Source organism: Ostrea edulis, chromosome 2 (genome assembly GCF_947568905.1).
Source record: "Ostrea edulis chromosome 2, xbOstEdul1.1, whole genome shotgun sequence".
In the NCBI taxonomy this organism is placed as follows: Eukaryota; Metazoa; Mollusca; class Bivalvia; order Ostreida; family Ostreidae; genus Ostrea; species Ostrea edulis.
In genome coordinates, this window is record NC_079165.1 from 84,715,009 (window position 1) to 84,724,071 (window position 9,063).

Consider the following 9,063-nt stretch of genomic DNA (forward strand, 5'->3'; position numbering starts at 1 on the left):
TCCTGTGCTTGCGTGGGTGTTCATCTAGTTTTTCTTTCTTCTATCAGCTGCTAAAATTTGGCCGGGTGCTTGAACTTAAAACGTACTTGTAAGAAACAGCGTAACCGATAAATAAAAAGTGCATTACTGATCACGAAATGTTGTGATAGCCTCTCAGTTTTCAAAACAAATCAATGAAACCTTGTTTACGTATACATTTGTAATACACCAGAGAAATGATATGAATGAAAAATGAAGGATATATACAATATTATTTTGAAATTGAAACCTTTCAAATTGACTTTATTTAGTAAAAAAAAAATATATGCAGCATTAGTAGAAAGTAATCAAGATTTAATTTTTTTTTATATCCCCTCCTGGAATCGAACCCACGATCTACAGTTCAGCAGCCAATTGGGGGAGGGGGGAGGGGTATGCTATTTTACAAACATTTCTTGCTATTACTGGCTCGAATTGTGATCTGTGTTTAAGCCTCTTAGGACTGGTCAACATTATCATTGTTGCTGTTGTTTATTAGTCAAAAGCAAATACAGCTTATAGACATAGTATACAATGTAATAAATCTAAAATCATATAAAACAAATACAGCTTATAGACATAGTATACAATGTAATAAATCTAAAATCATATAAAACAAAGACAGCTTATAGACATAGTATACAATGTAATAAATCTAAAATCATATAAAACAAAGACAGCTTATAGACATAGTATACAATGTAATAAATCTAAAATCATATAAAACAAAGACAGCTTATAGACATAGTATACAATGTAATAAATCTAAAATCATATAAACAAATACAGCTTATAGACATAGTATACAATGTAATAAATCTAATATCATATAAAACAAATACAGCTTATAGACATAGTATACAATGTAATAAATCTAAAATCATATAAAACAAATACAGCTTATAGACATAGTATACAATGTAATAAATCTAAAATCATATAAAACAAATACAGCTTATAGACATAGTATACAATGTAATAAATCTAAAATCATATAAAACAAATACAGCTTATAGACATAGTATACAATGTAATAAATCTAAAATCATATAAAGGTCAAGAAAGAATAGAAATTGTGCTTATGCATTGGTATTTCTAATTTCAAAGGAATTCTTGATAAATTTACCCAAGTTACATAATTCCTTTACATTCTGTGTCGATAAGAGTTGAATTAATTTAAAGACAGAGGGTCTGATATAATAATACTTTTTCAAAAATTTGATTCTTAAATGACTGTAATAGGTACACTTTAAAGAAAAAATGAAACTCATCTTCTACATCTACGGTACATAAAGGATATAAACGTCTTTCTAAAGGAACATTTTTGTATCTACCGGTTTCAATAACTAACCAGTGAGACAATGATCTTAACTTACATATAAACTTTTTATACTGCATAGGAATTCGTTTAGTTAAGTAGGATTGCAGAGTAAAATGGTCAATCAAATGTTTATAATTTCTACATTTTGAGGAAGACTTGATTTCAGAAAGTATTGTTTGTTTACAATTATCAAAAATACGTTGCTTAGCAACTGCAAACATGTATTGTGGCTTCAAAGTACATTGATTTAACCATAGGTTCATCAATCCAACATTTGACAAAATACCTTTAACATTTACTACCCAATTTTTATAGTTTTGTTTACTACTCATTTCATCTGTGTGTTGTTATTTGTAAGGAGAGGGTACGTGTTGATCATGTAATGGCGTTCAATCATTCATAGAAAACAAAATGTTTAATCTAAACAAAATACAATCTGTATAAAATTTGCACCAAAAAGGGTCCGACAAAGTCATAATTCTATTATTTCAACAAATAGACAATAAAAAATGCATTAATTATTGCTCATCGTTATAGCAGGCCTAATTATGCTCCGAGTTATCACAGTTCACAGTCTTTACTCACGTGTCAACTCATCTCACGAACGTCACTGTCATTAACATGACACTGAACGGCTTCCGATCAAATTATATTATCTCTTTGTTTTACTTGACACGCAAAAAGAGAGTCTTTATAAAATCCGGAAATTTAAGTCTCTCTTTAATTCTGTGTTAGATTTTATACAAAGCGTACGCATTTCCGGTTATGTTTTGACTGTTTCATGATTTTTGAAAGAGAAATTCATAGGGATAATTGAATGATTTAACGTGTAAAATGAATAACAGAGGGTTTGATAATTCACCTAGTGGATATTCTAATTCACCAAGGGGATATTCTCCGTACAGTTTATCAAACAGAAGACATGGAAACGGAGTAAATCAGACGGGATACGGTCCCTCGGCGTGGGGGTCACCATCTCCAGGCCCACGGACGACTTCATACCCAAACAGAAGACCGTCCGTGTCACCAAGGCATCACCAATTTAGTCCGAGGCACCATGGTTTTAGTGATAGTTTTACTCCGTCAAATTATAGGACCTATAGCCCGAAAGAGCACCATTTCAAAACCCCCAACACAAGTTTTATCCCTTTTTCTTCACCTAATTCAGGTGGATATAGGGGAAGGGGAAGCGGGAGAAAATATCATAAAACATTTCAGGTATTATCTATTGATATGTTAAAACTATGTTAAACGTTCCAGGTAAATATAGTATCTATTGATAATGATATGTGAAAACTGTTAAACGTTCCAGGTAAATATAGTATCAAAAACTATGTTAAACGTTTCAGGTAAATTTATTATATATTGATGTGTTAAAATTATGTTAAACATTTCAGGTAAATTTATTATCTATTGATGTGTTAAAAGTATGTTAAACGTTTCAGGTAAATTTATTATCTATTGTTTTAAAACTATGCACAAATTGATAACAACATATTTGAAATTTCATAAGCAAATGATAGAACTAGATATGGATTTTCAAATTCTGGTTGGAGAATTTATTGTGTTTATAATCATAGATGGAAATCCCAGGTCTTATTTTCGTTACCTAGTATTACATAGCATCCGATTTGATTTGTTTGGGATTTAATTAGAATGATTCGTTTCACAACAATCTTTAATGACAAAAATATTTCCAGCCCCCTTGTATCCATGTGAAACTACTTCTGGATGTAAAAAAAACTCCAAAAAAACCAACTGTAATCAAGCATCCCAGATTCATAATCCAGATTTAGTTTCATTGTAATCAAACACAACCACAGCCTTAAAATAAAAACTTATTGCCCTTTAATATACAACTGATATAATTTCATGTCCTATATATTGATGGAGCCTTGGTCTTAAATAACTAGGGAAGTTCAACAAAATGTGTTTATATTTTTAGAATCCAATTTGTTTAAATTGTAGGGGGGAAAAGTAATTAAGGAATGAATATCTAAGCTGTTCATATTTATTAATGATAATGCTGTAGGCATAGGGTGAATTTTACACATGGTAAAGCTAAATGTTGACATTGTTTTATATCCCCATATTATAAAAAAAAAATGATTTTTATTTTCTTAAATTCATATAAATATAGTAACTTCAAAATGAAAGGTCACTTGTGTGACAGATCAGCAAAATACTCGTTAGAGGCATCGGTGAATGTAAATATAATATCAAATTCAACTTAGAATTTTTAAAAGAAACGAGATTAACAGTTTCATATGTAGAACTATATGATTCACTGAATGTTATATTTTATTGTGCTTCATATCTGATTGTTGAGAGTAGATACCATACCTTTATAGGTAATGCATACATGTATGTTGTGGATAAGCACATCATTGCAATAATGCACACAGCTACATGTATACAGCAAATAATCCAATTTTAAAAGAAAAATATTTCAAATGGGGCTAGTATCCCAGTAAATTCTACACTAAATATATATCGAATTCTTTTACACAAGATCTTTTTGATATACTTATCATAATTTGATTGTTCATTTTATACAATATTTTTTCTATGAAATTTAACATTTACAGAACCAATGGAAGGATAAGTCGTGTAACCCCGGAGGAAGTCAAAATATCGAAGATTATTACCACCCAGAAATGTTACAAGACCCCTGGAAATTTTGCTCTCCCGTGCCAGTTTCTAAAGCTTGAAAACTATTTGGCAGTTATCTCAGGTTTAAATATTTTCGGATGGAAATTGGAGAAATATTAATTAGTTTTGAAATCAGAAGTAACAGCATAGTTACAAGCTGGCAGCACCTCTTGCAGCTAAAACTTCCAAATTTTTTGGGGATGTTTGAGAAAATCTTACCACGATACCGTGATATACTTAAAAACACAAGAAAGTGAATTTTTACAAAGATGTCGCTAAGTCCCTGACAACAATGCCTTGGAATATGTACATATACGTCTATCAGTGAAATATGATTATTCTTTTGGAGAATCAATTCTTGGAAATTTAGGTGAAAGTTCCAGATAATAAAACATTGTCTTGTGACATGAATTAAAATAAGTATATCTGTGGTGTTTAGATATTTGAGAATTGGAAGTTTATTCGCAAGACTATAATGCTTCAACCTTCGCCTTTTCATGAGTTTACATTTTATCAGACAAAGTGCGAGGCATATTGTCTTTTTAGTATATTTTCATGATTATAGAATGAAATTTGTGAATTTCCTGTTTTTATTTTGTATTGTTTAAAATGAATTTGAAAAGTTTTTATCTTGGTCTTTTCTTTTTTTTTCATTTAAAAGTAAAGAAACTCAATAAATGAACAAGACATAAGATTTTATGGTACACTGTGTGGTGATTAGACTGTAATACCTTATACATGTGTTTCTAATACTAATTTAAGTCTACAACTGGGAGTTCTATACAGATGACCATGTATAGCTTAGAAAACAATGATACATTTTTATAAAGAGAAATATGAAATAAGAAATCAAATGATTACACAAAACAAGAATACAACACTGAGGTATACATTTCTGAGAAACATATTAACTTACCCCACCCCCGAGTTACAAACATACATAGATGAAACGATGAAACTGAAATATGAACACCATCGGTCGCATGTTTGGATTAACCAACTTACATGCTGGGATGTTTTAACGTGATTACACTCCCTATAAAAGAAGAAAATTTAAGAGAAAATCTTTGATAAAGGTGAGATAATCTGAAAAACAACTTGCAAAATGTTGAAGTTTTGTTTTGGAACTTTTATATTTCATGTGTGTATTCTATTTAATTAGAACTATCAAATGGTACTAAATAATTTGACATAACATTCATATTTCTTGTGGAAGACTCTTCATTGCTGCTAAAATTCATGAATTTAACCTTGGCTTGCTTTCCAAAAAGTTGATAATAGCAAGGATCCATCAGATTGATCTTGTATTGATTGTTTAGAATTAATTTAGTCTGGATAATCTTGACTCCCCACAAATGTCTGGACGCCTAGTTGTTATCATCTCAATGTTTATGTATACTCGCTATTGTGGGGATAAACCAAACGAAGAAATTTACTTAAACGGAGCTAGCTGGAATAATATAGCCCCTCTGATTTTTAAAAATTTATTTTGACGTTTTCGTGAGAAATAAAAAGTCCTAGAGGACTATATTAAAGTAATTCCACCCTCCTGTGATGTCATCAGATTTTGCAAAATCAATGATTTATTTAGATTTATGCATGATAGGAACGTACCTTTTGTTGGAGTCTTTTTCGATAGTTATTGTAAAAAATCTTGTTAAAAATAAAATATTTCAAAAGTCTAAGTTACAGATGAATAATCGATGATAAGTTTCAAAATATTGAATGCAAGGGCAATAATTCTTTTTATTGATTTCTCTATCTGACAAGTCTACTATGCGATAGATTTCATTTATTTTTACAGGCATTTTGTATATTTTTGTGAAGAAACAGTTTTATGAAATTGTTATGAATGCTCTTATATCGTCATAACCAGTTTTTATTAAATTTTGATAACACTGTTTAAGGAAAACTGCAATTTTCTGACGGTGATATATGATTCTGTTTGTGTATGTCTCGCATCTTAAAACGTGTGATGAACTTTATATTTTATTTGATAATTTGTTAGTTTGAACTCTAGACTAATGAATTGAAATAAATACACTTTTAAAACTTGTATCAGATAAAACTGCGAGTATGGAGTTACCTTAAATGGAGCTGAAATGGGGCATGCTCAAAGATACGAATGATAAAAAAAATAATAATAATCTTAGGAAAAATTAATAAATCCAAGGAATTTTAGTCAGTTATACGAAAATTGACGATTCGATCTGAGATAACGAAATTTAATTTGGGGAGCTCGAGACAAATTTTCATTGAAAGTTGGATATTGGATAACAATCTGGTATTCCGTCTTTCACCATTTAGTAGGTTAAGTTGGTTTATGGATTGAAGATCTCTGAAATTCGCTCTGCAATTTGTGAGTTGCATGCAACTGAGCTCGTGTATAAAGTCCCATGTCCCGCCTCCAGTCTTCCGAATGCTCCTGGTGTTCACTGTTCTAAGTGTACAATATAACCCTCATCATAAAGGCAGGGGGGTTAGAGTCAGATTGTCCGGTTGCAGATGGAATGGCTTCTGGAATTCCCATTCTTTCTACCCTTGGACCTGAATCACCGCTCACATGGGATGAAAGTGTGGCATCACTTAATCCGAGATTCCTCTGACTCTTACCCCCGCTTTTATATTTGACATGTGCGGGGGAGAGTCAGAGCGGACTCCATATTGAAAAGTGGGAATTCAGCGACACCAGCTGGTGTCGCTGCTTTACCTACCTCTTACAACTTTATTTCGCGGACCCATCTTCTAAGACGCGAGGATTCAGTTATCGGAAGGTTATTCTACAAATACATCATGATTAATACGATGCTATCGCCGTTTAAACGATGGAATTTTGTGTTTACATGTGCTGACGTCATGCGCAAAGAAATCAAATGGCGAGGCGGCGACCTAATTCAAGTGATGCTCCATTTGTCGGTGTTAGGGCCGTTTAAACGGCGATAGCATCGTATTAATCATGATCTATTTATCGATTTATCTTCCGTTAACTGATTTCTCACGTCTTGGAAGATAGATCCGCGAAATAAAGTTGTAAGAGGTAGGTAAAGCAGCGACACCAGCTGGTGTCGCTGAATTCCCACTTTTCAATATGGAGTCCGCTCTGACTCTCCCCCGCAGAAGTCACAAAATAAAAGCGGGGTTAAGAGTCAGAGGAATCTCGGATTAGGCATCACTAGGCGCTGACATGCGAATCGTCCTATTAGAGTTATCTCTCTTTGACTGCAATATAATGGACTGGACTAGTAGCATCCGCCTACTTGTATTTTGGACTGTTAAATTTCTTAGGTTGTTGGTTGGTTATGTATTGTTAACGACCGTCTTGAGAATCATTCACTCATATGTAGACGTTACCATTGCCGGTGAAGGGCTGCAAAATTTAGGCCTATGCTCGATCGGTGCTTATGAGCTTTGAGCAGGAAGAATATTCAATCTGATTAAAATCAGATCCTCGATCCGCTCCTCTTTCTTCATCTTTTTTTTTTTCTTGTCGCTACTCGTGTAGCGACAAGATGAAGAAAGAGGAGCGGATCGAGGATCTGATTTTAATCAGATTGGAAGAATATCGTGCCCCACCTGCTGTGACACGGGGCCTCGGGTTTTTGCGGTCTCATCCGAAGGACCGCCTTTACGACAAGCAAGGAGTACGGAGGACCTAATGTATTCTAATCTGGATCCCCACGGGATCAATTCCTTGGGTAATAGTAAAATATATAACTTCGGATTGTTTATTTCACAAATTTCGCATAGAAACCGTTTTCGAAAATATCACATCACTGATCATAACCAAAAGCAGTGATACATAGCGAAAATAAATGTCACATTTTTTTTAAATGGGAGATTTGTGCATTCATTTGAAATTAAAACACTCAATTTCCATATTTTATTAAAAATACATCCGAAACGCCCAAGGAATTGAACATTTAAACATACAAGGAGGGGGAAGGTACAGAAGTCCTGTCCACAAGCACCTGTTGAATGTTATGTGTGAATATACCGATAAATGTGCGTTACGTGTATGTATGTGCCTCAGGTGAGGATCGGACCCAGGAACTCTCTGGCGAGTGAGACTGATTGCTCCCAGGACTTTGCCCTACAATCGCTGCTACTTCAGGAAAGTCTAGACGCTCTCTCTCTCTCTCTCTCTCTCTCTCTCTCTCTCTCGTGAAGAGGGACAAATGTGGTAGTGTTAAATACATAAATTCTGTTGAATCTTGGATATATAATTAGTTATACAGGTGAAGAATGTTAATTATCCTAACACGTTAGTTTTTATTAAGAGTCTTTCTATCAATGATCTTCAAAATCATTTTTATTTGTTTACCTTGTATATTTTGTTTACAATGAACGAATGATATTAACGTGTGTTACACGTGGCACTTGTCGGGTTGTGTAAATAATGAGTACAAACCAGGCCAGTTTCAAAGGTTGATGGAACAAATGATATATTTACCTATATTTCAAAACAAGAAATCACACACTGACAACTTTAAAGTTTTCGAATACTCTTTTCTTTCTAAATATTGAGCGGATAATGCACTGCGGAACAATATTTACAGTCATTCCAACCTTGTGGATTGACATTGCACTAATTATTGTAAGTACTGCAATAGTCAAATTACATTTAACATTTCTACTGCTACGCCTAACACTTCTACACTTACAAATGAACGAATGGTGCATTTCGTAGTTCAATCACACAGTTACTGGAATGTAGAATGTTGACCCCATTGACTTTTTTATTGGCAGGTGGGATTCTTTCAGGTAGTGAAAATGATTATCTGCCTGCATCTCATCTACTTAGATAATGGATCCTAAGGAATAAATAGGTTTTGTTTCTATCTCTTCAATGTTGAAATCATGCCCCTCCCCCCATCAAAGAAACATGGCCGCGGGGGATAGGGTGGGACCACTATAGGGAAACAGTTTTATATGGGAATATATAGGCCTATAGCATTTTTTAAAACCCTAGAAACAGAAGGGTCTTGACTGGTCATAAAATATTTGTTAGCATCCTTGAGGGCAGTGTCCTAGCCAGGAGTAGGACGGGACCATAATTAGAGAATCAAAGTTTT

At 33.3% G+C, this 9,063-nt stretch overlaps 1 long non-coding RNA gene across 1 annotated transcript; it reads left to right on the top strand.

The window, feature by feature from the left end:
- Positions 1–2,013: 2,013 nt before the first annotated feature.
- LOC125681801 (uncharacterized) lies at positions 2,014–4,618 on the top strand. Its single transcript, XR_007372322.2, has 2 exons — positions 2,014–2,557; positions 3,928–4,618. It is a non-coding gene; the product is annotated as an uncharacterized LOC125681801 (long non-coding RNA).
- The last annotated feature ends 4,445 nt before the right edge of the window (positions 4,619–9,063 follow it).